The sequence below is a fragment of the Malurus melanocephalus genome, unplaced genomic scaffold (assembly GCF_030028575.1).
Source record: "Malurus melanocephalus ecotype Western Australia unplaced genomic scaffold, MMel_1.1 scaffold_462, whole genome shotgun sequence".
Classification (NCBI taxonomy): domain Eukaryota; kingdom Metazoa; phylum Chordata; class Aves; order Passeriformes; family Maluridae; genus Malurus; species Malurus melanocephalus.
This window is the reverse complement of record NW_026623694.1, coordinates 501154-516347: the sequence shown is the minus strand read 5'-3', so window position 1 is coordinate 516347 and position 15194 is coordinate 501154. Positions and strand designations below refer to the sequence as shown.

At 45.3% G+C, this 15194-nt stretch overlaps 1 long non-coding RNA gene across 2 annotated transcripts in view; it reads left to right on the top strand.

Moving 5' to 3' along the window:
* LOC130582095 (uncharacterized) overlaps positions 1-15194 on the top strand; it is a 42340-nt gene that overhangs the window by 22671 nt on the left and 4475 nt on the right. The window contains exons 4-6 of one of the 2 annotated variants that reach the window (XR_008966291.1): positions 1702-2065; positions 8531-8645; positions 10978-12407. This is a non-coding gene — a long non-coding RNA (uncharacterized LOC130582095). Of the gene's footprint in view, positions 1-1701; positions 2066-8530; positions 8646-10977; positions 14206-15194 lie in introns of those variants that run through there. The other variant, XR_008966290.1, reaches the window with a different exon arrangement.

The window sequence follows — 15194 nt, the reverse complement described above, 5'->3', positions numbered from 1 at the left end:
AACACGAGAGGTGAGTGAGGCAGGGGAAGAGCAGGTGAAGAGGTTGCTGAAGGGATCACAAAACATCCACGAGTGTCTGCAGAGGGGCTGAGCTTCTGTACCCGGGCTAGAGAATAATTAATCCTCTGTGATTCTGACATGCCTGCAGAGAAGCAGAAACAAAAGAGCGTGGTCTGACAGTGATTAATGCATCATTAGGTGTCAGATTAAGAATTTTGGAAGAGGGTAGATAAGCCCTAGGCCAGGTTGTTGATTGCGTTTGGGAAAACTGCAAAGGCTGACAGCGTGGGGGGAGCTGAGCTTCAGCAGGAACTTAGCACAGGCACTGACTGGGCTTTGTCTGAAAGCGAGCTGTTAACAGGACGGGAGGGGAAATGGGTGTGCGATTTATCGAACAAAGCTCGGCCTCAGGCGTGGGTTGTACTGAAACAGTGACAAAACGCAGAATTGCTCCAGCCTGTGTTACCCGGGCATCTTTGCAGGGCATGGAAGAGGGCGATGGCTGCGGTTCGCTGCTGCCATCCAGGGCTCTGTGCCATCCCTTGGAGGAGGGAAATGCAGCCTTTGCTGTCTGTGCTCACTGCTGGGGARYTGSAGGGGCTGTTGGGGAGCTCCTKGTGCCCCAYAGGGTGGGCAKCAGAGAGGATGGGAGCTGCATGCGGGATGCTCCCGGGAACAGCCCGACCTCTTGTGCTGCTGCAGCAGCAAAAGGCATTTCCTGGGGGATTGCGGTGCTCATCACCTGCGGGCTGTGCCCCACTGTGCCYCACTGTGCYCCGGGCTGGCTCCTGCTGGGAACGGGGACAGCACTGCCAGCCCTGCTGCCGGASCATGGCAGCACTCACCTGAGAGCTGGAGGGGAGATGTTGGATGGGAGCAGCTCTGAGCACGCCTGGGAGCAGCTTCACAGCCGCCTGGGGAGGCTGAGTCAAACCAGGAGGCAGCGGGCAAGTTCGGGCACTTCCAGGGCTAGGCAGGGAATATGGAGCTCCCAGATCCCAGTTCTCAACCAAGGTACCCAAATTCTGCCCAAATCCTTCTTAAAGTGCTTATGGGATTCACCGGGTTTGGTTTTATTGTAGCAGCAGCAGCCTTTAGTCTCTGTGTTCTCCTTGTGTAAATTGGGGTTGCTTACACTGAGCCCTGTTTTGCAAAGAGTGCTGCTCTCCCTGTGTGAATGTTCCTGTACAAAATCACAATATTTGACACTTCACATTGCTATGGGTGTTACTCACATCGGTTTCCAAGCTTTGTAGCGTGTAGATTTTTGCCAGTTTTTGGAAGAGGGATTGGCTGAGGGACAAATCTCCACAAAGGGCTGGAGAAGGTTAGTTTGGCACGAACAGGGTGGGGGCTGCACACATCACTTCACCTCGAGCACCCAGCCCCGCACAGGACCAGCATTGAAGGGTTAATTACAGTCACACACCACCATCCTGTGCTTGCCCATTTTTCTCTGCGTGTCTGAATGGAGATGCTTTAATCCTTTMAGTTCTTCCTAGGAAAAGCTGTTGACACCCCTGGAGGGGACCAGAGGCACAGTCTGATCCTGCTGTCCCAATTCCCCTCTCCCATCGGGGGCTTTCTGGATCCTGTTCCAGCTCTCTCCCAGTCCCAGCTCCCAGTTTCAGTCCTAAAATGTTTTATTTTGTTTCCCCATTGTCATTCACTGTGACCAGAGCTGCCTCTTCTCTTCTCCAGGGTGACACAAAGCAGAACAGCCTTGCCACATCCTCCAGGCAGGGCTCATTGTCTGCAGAGGKTCCAGCCTGCAGCACCGAGGAGCTGCTCAAACCCTTCCAGCACGGAGCATCTTTCCCTGACAATGTGGAGCCATATCCTTGGGCTGATGTGAACTGCTGTAGCCACACTGATGTCGATCCASCTTACACAAGCCAAAAATACGGCTTAAAGTAAATGAATCACTCTGCTGGAATGTAGCCAGCTCTGAAGCATACCTGTCCTATGGGAATGCCGAGAAGTGAAAGTTGCTTCCACCCATTTTGACTGATAACCCACAAACAAGCCACAAATCTGCCATGGAAGGAAGGCTGCAATGCCACGTGTGAGTCCCTTTGCCCCCTGTAAAATGTCACCGGTTCTGGAGAGGGGTAGAAATTATCCCACATTTATACAGCTCCAGAAATGAACTCACACATCCATCTTTTGTATTTTTGTTTTTTCTTTTTTGAAATTTTCTCATTTCTCGGAGTGAGCCCAACTTGCTGGTGCCAGGGGWAGGGCTGTAAGACCATGGGCTCCAAACCCCCCACCAAAAGAGATAAAGAGATGGAGCAAGAGGGAGGCAACCTGGGCTTTCCCTGGGGTTGCCTACGTGTGAAATCCCAGGATTTTTGCAAGGTAAAAAGCATCAGCAGCCGTGCTGGCTGACGGTGCAGGAGCAAGCCCTGCCAGCCCTCCAAAGCTGCAGCCTGGGAAGAGCTGCTGTGATGGGAAAGAGGAGTTTATTAACTCCAGACTTTGACAGTGAGGCTGGCATGCCAACAATAGGGTCCGAACACAAAGGATCCCTTGCAGATACAAATCAGGGGAAGGCATCTCCAAAGGCTCCTGCCAGCCTGAGTCACACTCAGGCCTGTGCCAAGTGCCAGCTGCTGGGTGGCAGCGAGCCCACAGCTGAGTCACGGGCTCCCAGCTCAGGGGGCATTGCTGCCGCCCTGGTTAGCAAAGCCACTGAGAATGTGCTGTCCTGGCTGCAGGGCACAGGTGTCCCCAACAGAGGGCTTGTCCCTTGCTGATGGGAGCTTGGGGACAGCTGGTCAGTCTCCAGGGGAAAGGAGGAGGTGAGTTATAGCTCCCTGGTGGCTCAGTTGAGGAGAGGCTTTAGGGAATAGCTGAAGGATTTGCCCCTGATGAAGGAAGAAGTGCAATGGCAACACTGCCCCAACCATCACAACCCTCTACCTGCTTGGAGATGTTTAGAAATATCTTTTTTTGAGTAATTTTGTGAACAGGAACAGATGGAAAGGCTGGAAAGGTTATCCCCATCTGTGCTTGATTCAGCTCCTCAGCTGGAAAAAGGCATCCCTGGAGCTGAGCCAGTGCAGAGAACATGTGTGTGCACCCTTTGTGGGTGCTGGCACAGCATCAGCCTTCCTGAGGGAAGGGTGGCAGCCTGAGCCTCCCCTCTGTGGCTGCAGTGGACTCTCACTCGCCCAGAGGGCTGGCAGCTTAGAGCCCTGCTGGGAAAAGGACCCTTCCCTTTGTTCAAGATCCTTAAGGAAGGTTTAGTAGAGTTTAGTAGAGGGTTGAGTGCATCAGGAACATCTGTGTGCATGGGAAAACAGCAAACAACCCTCTTGTTCTGCTCCTCCTGTGCACTGTAATGTCTCTCACCCCTTGGCTCCCCTAGAGATGCTGGTGGAGTTCACAAGTGAAAGGTAAATGGGTAATTGTTCCTCATTTTTTGTTGGGTTTGTTTGTTTTTTTAATGTTTGTTTGTTTGTTTGTTTTTTAGAAAGGAAAGACCATTTTGGTGACCTGATGTTAGGTCAGAATTGGAACTGGAACTTTGAGTACAAAGCTTGTTTTCCTCCAGAATGGTCCTGTACTCTGTTCTCTCAGCCTTGGACTCAGGTCTCGGACACCTGAGCATTGAACAATTTTTTTGCTGCTGCTGAACACAGTTGGAACTTGGGAATGTGTTTCACTATTCAAATCCATCTTAAACTTGCTACTTTTCATGTCCTTTTMAAAAACTGATCATCTTGAACCTTCCCATTTTTCTTGGAGTACAAACTTTTCATGGGGCTGCTTTCCTGTTTGCACCTACCCTGCAGATCTTGATGTGAATCTTTGATTGGGACCTCACTGGCATTCCTGCAGAGTAAACAGAGTTATCAATGTATCTAGAACTTAAAATTCAGGCGAGAGCAGCTTGTGTGGTGCAGGGATGGGCATTGCAGAGGCAGGCAGAATGAAGTTCAGTTATTTTTCTTTCCTTTTCGTGTCACAGGGTGAACTTTCCCCAAAAATGAAGGCTTTGCCACATGTTTTCTATAGCCAGCCAAATAAAATATTATGTTTGATAGCATTCAGGGTCAGAGAAATAACTCAGGCTCTGGGCTTTGCATTTTTTCTTCCTTACAGTGGCTTCTGCTGAATGATAATCTTTAAAACTTTGTGTGTGTGGGGGCCAGATCCTGACCCCCATTGCATCTGCTCTGCAYTGCTGCAAAAACTGCCCAGCAGGAACAAAGGGAGCTGAGTTGGTTGCTACGAGCACTGGAAACTTTTTCTTCACTGAAACAAGGGAAAATCAAGCTGGAGTGGGCTGGAGTTATTCATAGAGTTATAGTTATTCACGTTCAACTTGCTATGTTGAGTAACCCAGTAGTTTTCTTTAAAGACTCTGAGGAGCTTGGCTTCTATTTTCACTGTCTAAAATTGGTATTTTGTTTTAACAGTACTTTCCTCTTGGCTAGTTTATTTATAAAAAAAAAAAAAAAGTCTGCATTGAGTTTATCCATAGTTATCCACCTCTGGAATTCCAATTTTACCTCTTTGTTTTCTCACAACTTGACTGTACTCTGAGCTTTCCTCAGAGGGATGGATCAATGGATTGTGGAACAGAGAACAAGGAGGAAGTTTCAGTTTTCATGACAATGTAATGCTAAAAGTATGAGGGTTTGGGATTTTTTTGTTTGGAATTTTGGTTTTATTTTCCTTTGAWATTTTTTGTTTGCTTGTGTTTTTCTGTTTTTAAACCAGCGAGAGGATTTCAGAGGCTTCATTTGCACRTTTATCCTTAGGAATGGCCATGCTGGGATCCTGTTGAATACAGCAGGGCAGCTGCTCTGAATTGCACTGCATTTTGGCTGATCATTATTCCCTCAATCTTTCCCAAGTGCTTCTCTTTCCACCCCACTGGGGCTGCCCTGTGTGCCAGGCAGCTGCAAACCACATTGTGGGAACAGCTAGAGGAAAATCCCAGAGAAGGAGGGTAAAAGCACAGGCACTTTCTGGCTGCACCATTAGTCAGGACTTTGCTGTTTTGCTTCTACTGAAGGGAATTGTATTTTTTTTTTGTAATCCCTCTTTTCTCCCAGGTTTCTGCAAGGATTTCTGCTGTTCCCCAATGTTTTTTTGTTTTTTTTTTATCCTGCTGTGCACCCACCTAAAGCCTCTCTGAGGAGGAGCTGTGCTTGTCCTCAGCAGTCACTGCTGCTGTGGGGAGACCACAGCTCCACCTCCTTCACTCCTGAGAGCTTTCTGCTGCTGGCTTTGCTTCTCTACCTGCTGTTTATAGTAAGCACTCGTCACAGATGTAAGCTCATTAATCAGCCCAAGCCATGCTTCCCTGATTCCATTTTTAGCTCTATTCCCTCTCTATTCCTTTCTACAGACCCCATCTTAGCCACTACTTGGTTCTTGGAATCTGGGCTTTGCTTTTATTTAAGCTTGGAATGGATAAAAAATGAAAAAAAAAAAAAAAGAAAATTTGGAAAGGCAGATTAATGTTACAATCAAGTGTATGCAGGATACATTTAATGTCAGACCACTTGGCCTAAAGTGTATGGGCAGAAGACTGGCAGCAAAGCTATTGCATTAAGTGAAATAGAGACCCCATCTTAGCCACTACTTGGTTCTTGGAATCAGTGGTATGTTTTTATTTTAAGATGGAAAGATAAAAAATGAAAAAAAAAAAAAAAAGAAAATTTGGAAAGGCAGATTAATGTTACAATCAAGTGTATGCAGGATACATTTAATGTCAGACCACTTGGCCTAAAGTGTATGGGCAGAAGACTGGCAGCAAAGCTATTGCATTAAGTGAAATAGAGACCATTTACCCTGAAAAGTTAATAGGGCCAGGACAGACAAACAGGAGCCCTGGCATCCTCCTGGGATTTCTGTGTCCTGCCAGCAGCTGAGATTGCTTTACTGCCCTTAGCACTGGTCAGTCCAGTGCTGACCCTTGGCCACCAGCCTGGCTGGGAGTCCCATGGGCRGCCCACAGGACGAGAGGAAGGGTCATGAAATAGAAAACTCACTGCAGAGGTATTTGGGTGCCCAAACACCAGAGAGGCACTTCTTGGCCTTTCAAAAGTGTGGTGGTTTGAGGAGCTYTTCCCCCTCCTTCTCCACTGACCTCAGTCCTKCAGAGCTGCTCCTCTCACATATTCTCTGCCTGCTTTTCTCTGGCTGCAATTGCATCTGCCCAATGATTTTTTTCTTTCCTTCTCCAGTGTGTTATCACAGAGGCAGTGCCATCATTCCTGATTGTCCCAGCTTGGAGCAGCAGCAGCTCTGTCTTGGAGCTTCCAGCAGCTTCCCACAGAAACCACCCCTGCAGCCTCCCCATCCTGCCAGATCCTTGCCACTCAAACCAAGTTCTTCAGGAGATTGGAGGGACAATGAAGGAAAATTCCTATTTCAGGGATTGAGCCTAAAGGGCCTGACACACCTTGAGGCCTTGGGAAACCTCACCAGGCACCTCTCCTTGTGTCTAGGTTCCCAAATTCCTTGGCAAATCTGCTTCAGGGTAGTTATGACTTCTGTTGAGCAGTTTCTGCCTGCCCAGGGCTGGGAGCAGGGTCTCAGCAGACTCCTCCTGGCTCTGTGAAACTGCAAGTCTCTTGTATTTATAAAGTTTTGTTCGTCTCTTTCTACATCTGAATTTCAAACATCCGTTCTAAGGCAACKCYGCTTTAGTGGTGAGCCAAGTTTTTCTCCTCAAACACATGTTCCCAAAAGCCTTCTGCCTTTGCTTCCTTTGTTCTGATTTATTGCCTTTGCTTCACCACATGTGCTAAGCACAGCGGAGGGAAAACGACCAAACCCAGCAAAACAGTTCCCTCTTCCCAGCCCACATGCATTCAGGATTAACCCCCAGAATATATTATATCAAGTGATTCAACAGTGAATTATCTCTAATTTCTTACCTGCCTCCAAGTAAATAYGCTGGTGAAGAGTGAGTGTATGTTGATATTGTGAGGATTATGGTAAGCCCAGCAAAAACTGCTGTGGAGAACTGAAAAAATGGGGTAGACACTAGATCTAGAGAATGGCAGTGAGATTAAACAATAAAAATTGTTGGCTGCCATAAATAAGGAGGTGTTTTGTGGATGTAAGTTTTTATGTGCCTTTTATCAATACCTGAAATGGCCTAATTTGTCAAAACCTCTCTCCCACAAAATAAAGGCCACTTTTTGGTATCCCATGGGAAGCATCAAGCACCTGAGGCATGCAATTGATAGTAAAGAAAAAAATGTGGAAAAATAAAATAAAAAAAATGGTTGTTACTGTGAAGCTTGTAGGGCTCTGTGAGATAGAAAAGTTTCTATTGAAGTTTTTGTTTGGGATGCTCTTGATGGGAAGCTTGTTGTCATATTCAGGCCTGTTAACTGTAYAAATTAACAAAGGAGAGCATTCAAAAGCCTGCTCAGAGGCATGTATGTCTTTTTAATTATTTCCTTTTTTTTTTACAATTTTTTTTATGCTTTCTAAATGGAAACCAACTTTCCAGTGGCAGAATGTTTTACAGAATCTGCTTTCTTGAAACCAAAATGAGGTGAGAGCTGTGCTTGCAGCAAGCTGCAGCATCTCCTTGCTGGATGGAGGGACATCTTGTCACAAGTGGTGCTGGGAGCAAAATGTCAGCTGAAGAAAGTGCYTGGCTGGGGGCTGTTCACTCCTCTGGGGTGAGCTGGGCACACARTTCCACTTGGTTTCTTTGGAGAAAGAGCTGTGCTCCAGCCAAGGTCAATGAACTGAAGCTTTCCTAAGCCTAGGCTTGAATTTGAGAGAATTTGTGCCAATAGGAGTGCTCCAGTGAAAGCTAAGTCAGGCTTTGAGCCCAAACCAGCAAAACTTTGTGATTTTGAACACCTCTCAGGATTCAGTAAAGCCAGGATATCAGGGATGGCGAGGACACAGAAACTCAGTGCTGGTGCATGTCTCATCTAAATCCTAAAATCAAGAACATGAAATGATCAGACCGCTGCTTTGATGAAACTCAGAGCAAAAATTCTGTAAAATATTTATCACTGAACACCTTTATAATCATAATATGGACTTCAGGCTGCTTTCAGGTCCAACCTTTCAGGTCCAGCCTTTCGTTTGCTTGGTACCAAAGTCCAGTAAATTATTTGTATTAGTATGACATGTGTGGTTCCTGAAAGCTTTCTGAATGGGTAAACTTTGTTTTGTTTGAGGGAAAAAAGGGCAAACCATGCTTTTCTGGTCAAAAACTGCTCGTGAGAAGGTATTTCTCAGAAAGACTTAAGAGCCTGGGACCTTTTTCTGTTTTCTTAGAAAACAGGAAATGAATTTGAATTCTCTTGTTGATTTCTTAAGCAACTTACTTCCTACTATCACTTCTGGGCTCTGGAATGCTGCAGAAATTATCTGAGGGCATTTTCAACACTTCAAAATTAAAATCAAATTGCTTGAAATTGTGCCAGCATTTTAATGAAAATTATTTTCTTTAAACAAACACTTGAGAACTCGCAGTATTTTTTTAATCACAAGAGTATTCTTAACCCAAACACCTTTTTTGTGGTTTTTCAAGGGCCTGGTCTGCAGTTCTACAACCAGATGTGTTTTAGGATGTTATCAAACTCAAGATCTTTTCAGCTGAACCTGAAATGAGTGAGGAGCGCTCATTTTCACACAGTATAAAAGTTGTAAGTAGCTGTGACTGCAAACACCATCTCTGTGTTCACAGGAAGGTCTGGGCTGAAATACCAGCAGAGGGTTCTGCTGCCTGGGGAGGGATCAGGGTGAGCACCAGGGGCATGTGCAGCTCTCAAGGTACTCTCAGTCCATCAACAAATGGACTTCTATCGAGTGCTACCATCCTTCTGCTAAAAAAGAACAAAAGCAACCACACAGCACATGGGATCCCAAGGTTTCCATGTATTTCTCCAACATCTTATATTTTCTGATATTCACTGGGACATTAACCACATTAGAGCAGGCTGCTGCAAGATAAATTTYCTATTAAAAACGTTGCAATATCCCCAATTTTCCTGGCATTTTCCAGCAGCAATAAGTAAACTCTTTAAAGAGCTGGTAGCAAGGGAAGCAGTGTAAGCCTTAAGAAACATCTCTGTACATGTAACCATTAAAGTTACAACACTGCAACCTAGAGATGCTACACAAAAAAAAAAGCTGCATAAAACCCTTTCAGCCCTATGGACATGGCAGCCCTTCAGACCATGACTCCAGGATACTCTTCTTCAACAGAAGATAGATATTGCAAAATATAATGCCAGATATTGTAAAAGTGAATGCTGTTACCCTCAGCTTCTGCTTCTCTGTCTGGGCCTGGCTGGGGCTGGAACTGTGGAGATGTGAGTGYAGATAGGACCTCCCAGAGGGATGTGCTGGCCAGGAAAATGCTGGCTGGGAATATAATATGGAGCATGTCCAAATAAGAAGAGTCTGGAAGGAGTTTGTGATGGTCTGTTRTTTCACTTTTTGYRAGGGGATGTGAAATTTCCTTTTCCRGATGAGCACATTCYGTGTTTTGCRTAAGAGAGCAATTGCTTCTTGTAARGCTTAGCATTTCTGCTAATTTAATGAGCTGTCCATACAAATGGACTGTATTAGTMATTGAAAAGCCTTTTTCAAGTTCCACAAGCATGTTTTAGGCCTCTTGATAAAGCCAGTAGCATGCTGGGCTTTCACAAGCAGAAAGACCTCCCAAAGTATGCAAGTTATTCCTGGCATGTTGTATTCTCAACATGTCAAGGAAACATGGATTATTTTTACACAAACAGGCAAATCAAAATGGTTCCTCAGCAAGCTCCCATGAACATTCTTGGGCCCTAAGAAGGAAAAGAAAAAATGAAAGCAAGAAAAGTCATTGCTTCTGAATTAAGTTTCTTAGATGGATCACGTTGTCACACATTCAGAAGTTCAGTTTGGACCTCTGATGAACGATGGAGTGAGTGAAGGATAAAAAAAAGAAAGAACAAACAAGGACCAGGAATTAATCTGGATATTTTATACTTGAGTGGATTTTTTTTTCTCATACTGTGAGTTTATCTTCAAATGTAGACTGTGACAAACTGCAAACACTTTTGGAAGTTCTTTTTAATCACTGTCGACTGAAAGGTGATGTGGAGGTGTTGAGAGGAAAAGGATCTCTGGAGCTGAGCAGGCCAAAGGACACACCAACATCTTGCTGGAAACCACAAAGCAGCACAGCAGCAAGATCCCTGGAGTGTCCTCAGCTCCCCTGACACTCAAATCCGGCCGTGGGTTTCACAAACATTGGAGGCTGTTTTGAAACTCCTTGTTATGGGTTACAAATGCTGACTGCAGTTCCTAAACAAAGGGAATTGGATATCACAGCTCTGGCCTCAGCTCGGTGTTTTATGTCTGAGGTCGTGTTACCCTGTAGGATCTCTGTGCATTAGATTGCCCCAGCCAAAACCCAGTCCTGACACCCACCAAATAATCCTGTGATTTACCATAATCCTGTGATTGTGGCAAAACAATAAAATGTACTGCCTGGCCTCAGCARTTTTTCCATTTCAGTATAGAGAAGYATTTTTCCACACAGTGAAGGGATTTTTAACAGAAAATAGGTGTAAAGCAGGCATAGTAACACTTACTGTGCACCCTCATCCATAGTTTCTTCTATGCTCAAGTTCACATTCAGGAACAGCACTTGCTGCTTGGACTTGGTGGAGCCACAGCCTGTTAAGCTTCATCTTGGCCCCAATTAATGCTTTTATTGATGAGCATCAATAACTATCAGTAATTACACCTTCACTCAGCAGAAGGATAGTTTTATTGGAAATACCTTATCCCAGGAGCAACAAAAAATGGGGAGAGGGAAGTTCAATGTAGCAAAAACTTCCATCAGCATGGCTCCTCCACCACAGGGCCAGTGCTGCTGCAGGAGGTGCGTTGTGTCTGCATGAAATCAAAATTCACACTGCCTTCTTTATTTTTCTTTTCTTTTTTTAACCTTGCACCTGAAATTTGCCCTSTTTCCTCTGACAGGCCTCAAGAAAAGCTTTGAATGTGGTGCCAGCACAACAGCAGCGAGAGAAACCAAGGCAAGTGCCTCCAAGATGTAAAAAAAATGTTACTGTTATTTCCTGTTGTTCATSTGAATCTCCACTCTCGAGAACTTCAGCAAAATCCTAGATTTTCCTTTTATTTTTAGGAAGAACATCCAGCAAGCTAAAAAGCAGGATCACAAGGAGGTCCTAAGATGGGGCTTGCTCCAGTTTTCCTGMTGAGCATCTGTTTAGGAATTGCTGCTAAAAAAAAGTCAGAGAGGATGGTAGTYGCTGTGCTGTCACGTGGCCTGATGCAGTGCAGAATCTGCTTAGCATTCTTGAAGGGAAATTATCCAGTGCTGCAACTCACAATTTATAATTGGTTGCCTATTAATAGCTAAAAAAGGCAATAAAATCCACTGTGTGTTTTAAAAAAATAGTAAGTAGGAGTACTACAAGCTGAGCAGTGAAAATCTGGGAGACTTCTTGGCTAGAGCAGGGCTGTGTGCGGTGTTGTTTCTCCCTTATTAATTACGAGCAATTTTAAATCATCTCCTTCCTTCAAGGAAGGATTTTGTTCAGCATTCGTGTTAATTTTAATCTTGCTAACGTGATACTCCCTTGGAACCTCTCCCCTGTGTCATAACAGTGAGACATGCTGCCTCTTTTGTCCCTGCCCTTTGGGAAACGCAGTCACTGCTGCTCACTGCCTCAGCCCTGCACACCTCCCTTGAAAGGAAAAGAAACCAAAACCCAGCAGCAGCATTGTTCTTCCCCCCCAGAGTTCACTTTTATTTGTAGTTTTTAAGCTGTGCAACTGCCTCGTGAAAATTGGGGGTTTAAAATGTGTGGTGCTGTATTAGAGTGGAAAGCTTGTTATTCAGCACACTAATTATTTCTGAGTCACTGTATTTATGAAATGTCATGTAATAACTACTTCACCACCATGCAAAATAAATAGTGCAAAACCAGGCACTTTATGATTTTGACATTTTAGTGTATAAACATATTCCCGAGTCTCTCTGGGGGGCTACTGGGAATCAGATAATGTTTTTATGACTTTAAAAAAATGACATTGAATTTCATAGTCTGTAACACTCCATATTTATCATTCATGTTGTGCATTTGAKTACAGCTTCAGTGGCTCACATTGCAAAGAGAAAATGTACAAAAGTGGGGTTGTGGAACTTGGGGGGAACAAGGGGGTAAAGCCTTGCAGTGCACATCTCAAAGCCCTTGGACCATGCTGGGACRTCAGAATTCCCCCTCAGCTTTTTTCTTTTCAGGATGGATTGCAAAGCCCTTGCTGAAGGAGGCTTTCTGCTCACTTGTCACTGGAGGATAAGGAAGTTTGGGGTTTTGTCCAGCCCTGTGTGAATGACCCATTAACTGCAGAGAGACTGGGACACCTGGAATGACACACTGGGAGTGAGTACAGAGAGGAAGAAGGGTGAATTCCTGCTCCAAGGGGCCTTCTGAGTAGTCCCCCATGGTCTCTGAGAACAATGGGTGGATGCTTACCAGAATATGCCACTTCAGAAAATGCTGTGCCTAAAGCCAGGCCTTTTGTGCTCCTCTGCAAAGCTCGCTCGGTGTTACAAAAGTTCTGGGTCATTTGCTTGAATGCTAGGAAAAGTTTGACATAGTTATCCAGCACCTTTCGGGAAAGAGGCAATTTGAAAATCTCAAACTGTCCCAGGAAATGAGAGGAAGCCATGGCTGCCAGTGGATGATGGGATCAGCCCTCTCCTTTCTGACATGGGGCAGGACAGCAGCCTCTTGTCAGGGCTGCCAGACTGCTCCACACCTACAGGAATACAGAATGGAGCCCTGAAACTGTGAGGGGTCTGCCTGGGTCCTGCTTCATCTGAATTTRCAGGAGTTGGCAGACTGAGGTGACACGTCCTGTCCTCAGTGCTCTCTGTACCTGTCAGCATTAAAATATTCCAAGAAGTGTGGAGAGTGATCTACCATACATTTTGTTGGAAGTGGCGAAATTAGGATTTCACATTAGRATAGACTAGTTATCCTTAGAACAATCAGCCCCCTGAGCTGGCAGACAGGGATGGGGAGTAGAATAGACGCCCTGGGATTCAGGAGAAGGCAGGTAGTGACCTCCTGTGCCATTCAGATGCTCACAAGTCTATTTGGCAGAAAGGGATTCACTTGAGGGCACTGAGGGAGCTGGTGGAAGGGCTGACCAAGCCACTCTCCATCATTTCCCATCAGTCCTGGATAACCAGGGAGGTCCCAGATGGCTGCAGGTTGGACACCCATCCACAAGAAGGTTTGGAAGGAGGATCTGGGGAGCTCCAGGCCTGTCAGCCTGACCCCAGTGCCTGGCAGGGTTATGGAGATTATCTTGAGTGTGATCACACGACGCATATAGGCAGGAAATCAGGCCCAGCCAGGATGGGTTTGGGAAGGGCAGGTCCTGCCTGACCAACCTGCTCTCCTTTCATGATCAGGTGACAAATGCCTTCCTGAATTCAGTAACCAATGACCAGATGTGGCACTCAGTGCTCTGGTGTAGTTGATGAAGTCGTGATCGCTCAAAGGTCAAACTCCATGATCTCAGATGTCTTTTCCAACCTAAATGATTCTGCAATTCTATGGTGTTATGTAGTGTTTCTTCTGACTTTTCCATAAATACAAGCAGCTATTAAGAATGCATCTGACTATTCTATCCAAGGATAAGTGTTTGAGWTGCATGAGAGATACTCAGGGAATTGGTAAGCCTTCATTAGAAAAAAAATGTCCTGAGATCAATTTCCTGATTCAGTAGTGAAGTCCTCATATCATATAAAATGTAATGTGATTGTCCATGKCCCTAATAAAATTTTGACTTTTTCACCAAGCTTTCATCTATAAAAATCAAATTTACCTGGCATTTGTCTGCATTTTGAAAGGGACAGGGATTTTTTGAAATAGATATGATAGTAATCCTTTATGGTACATTAATAAAGGAGAACAATAATTTGTTGCATTTTCTTCACACAGAAACAATCAGCTGGGAAATGTGCATAATAATTGTCTTTGTCCTTCATTGTCACAGGCCATTTGCTAATGAATTTAAGCTGTACTTGGCTCTTGCTCCAACAGGAAAACTGCATTAGAGATCTTGTAGCCTTGCTATTATATAAAACCTTTCAGTGGGTTTTATTTTTGTCTCACTGAGGTGATGCTGCYGTGGGCTGAGGAATGCATCTCAGTTTTGTGGTGAGCAATGAGGTCAGCGTGGTCTGAGGTGAGGGTCAAGCAAGCTGAAGGGCATCTACAGTTATTGCAGCTCCCTCTTTCTTTGGTTCCTTRTGCTTCAGGCAAACTTTTCATGGCTCCTTTTGTGACACCATTCCTGCTCCYTCATGTATCCTGCCTGCTCTCAGCAAAGACACAACCCACGAGTTCAGTTGGGTTGCTGCCACCTTTGGGTTGCCAGAATGGAGTGCAGAAGAGCAGGAGTTTCAGAGAAAATCCATACCACTGTCATTTGTGTTGGGTACCTGAGCATCAGAAAAAGGACCTGAAACTTCTGGGCAATACTTTGTATCTGAGCTTTTARCTCATGGATGTCTTACACTTGGGAGGAGAAAGGATGGTGAGTGTGTGATACACATCTGTTGAAGGATTCTTTTGGAGAGCAGTTGTGGCATCATTCTGCTTCAGGGGTTATTGCTTCTGCACGAGCTCCAACACCACAGCAGTCAGGGGATGGTTGAGTTTTGTTGTGTCCTGCAGGGACAGATGGCCCCAGGCAGCCCAGGGTAATTCACCTGCAAAATCATGTGAGAAATGGGTCAGGACCACCACTCCTGTTAACAGGCACCATTTGCTCCCTTACCTCTTTTCCACCCAAAACCACACTCTGGGGTTTCCATGACCTGTGTTTGGTTGTACCGTCTGCCTCCTTGGGCAAATGTTTTAATGGACAGTGCAGGAGGAGTTTTGAATGCTACACCCCAACCCATGGTGTAAAACCAGCATTGCTGGCAGCAGAGGCAGTTCCTGGAATGTTTTTTGCTCTGAGGTGTGCAGGGGGCAGATGCCAGGTAGCAGTGATCACTCATTTTCCTAAACTGGCAACACTTACAGCCCTACTGACAGCAGTTGACTCACACCAGGAGTAAACTCAAAATGCATGAAAGGATTCCTGTTCTTCTTCAGTGGAAAGCATAAAGACATACTGTCAGACAAACTAATCTCTCTCTGATAATT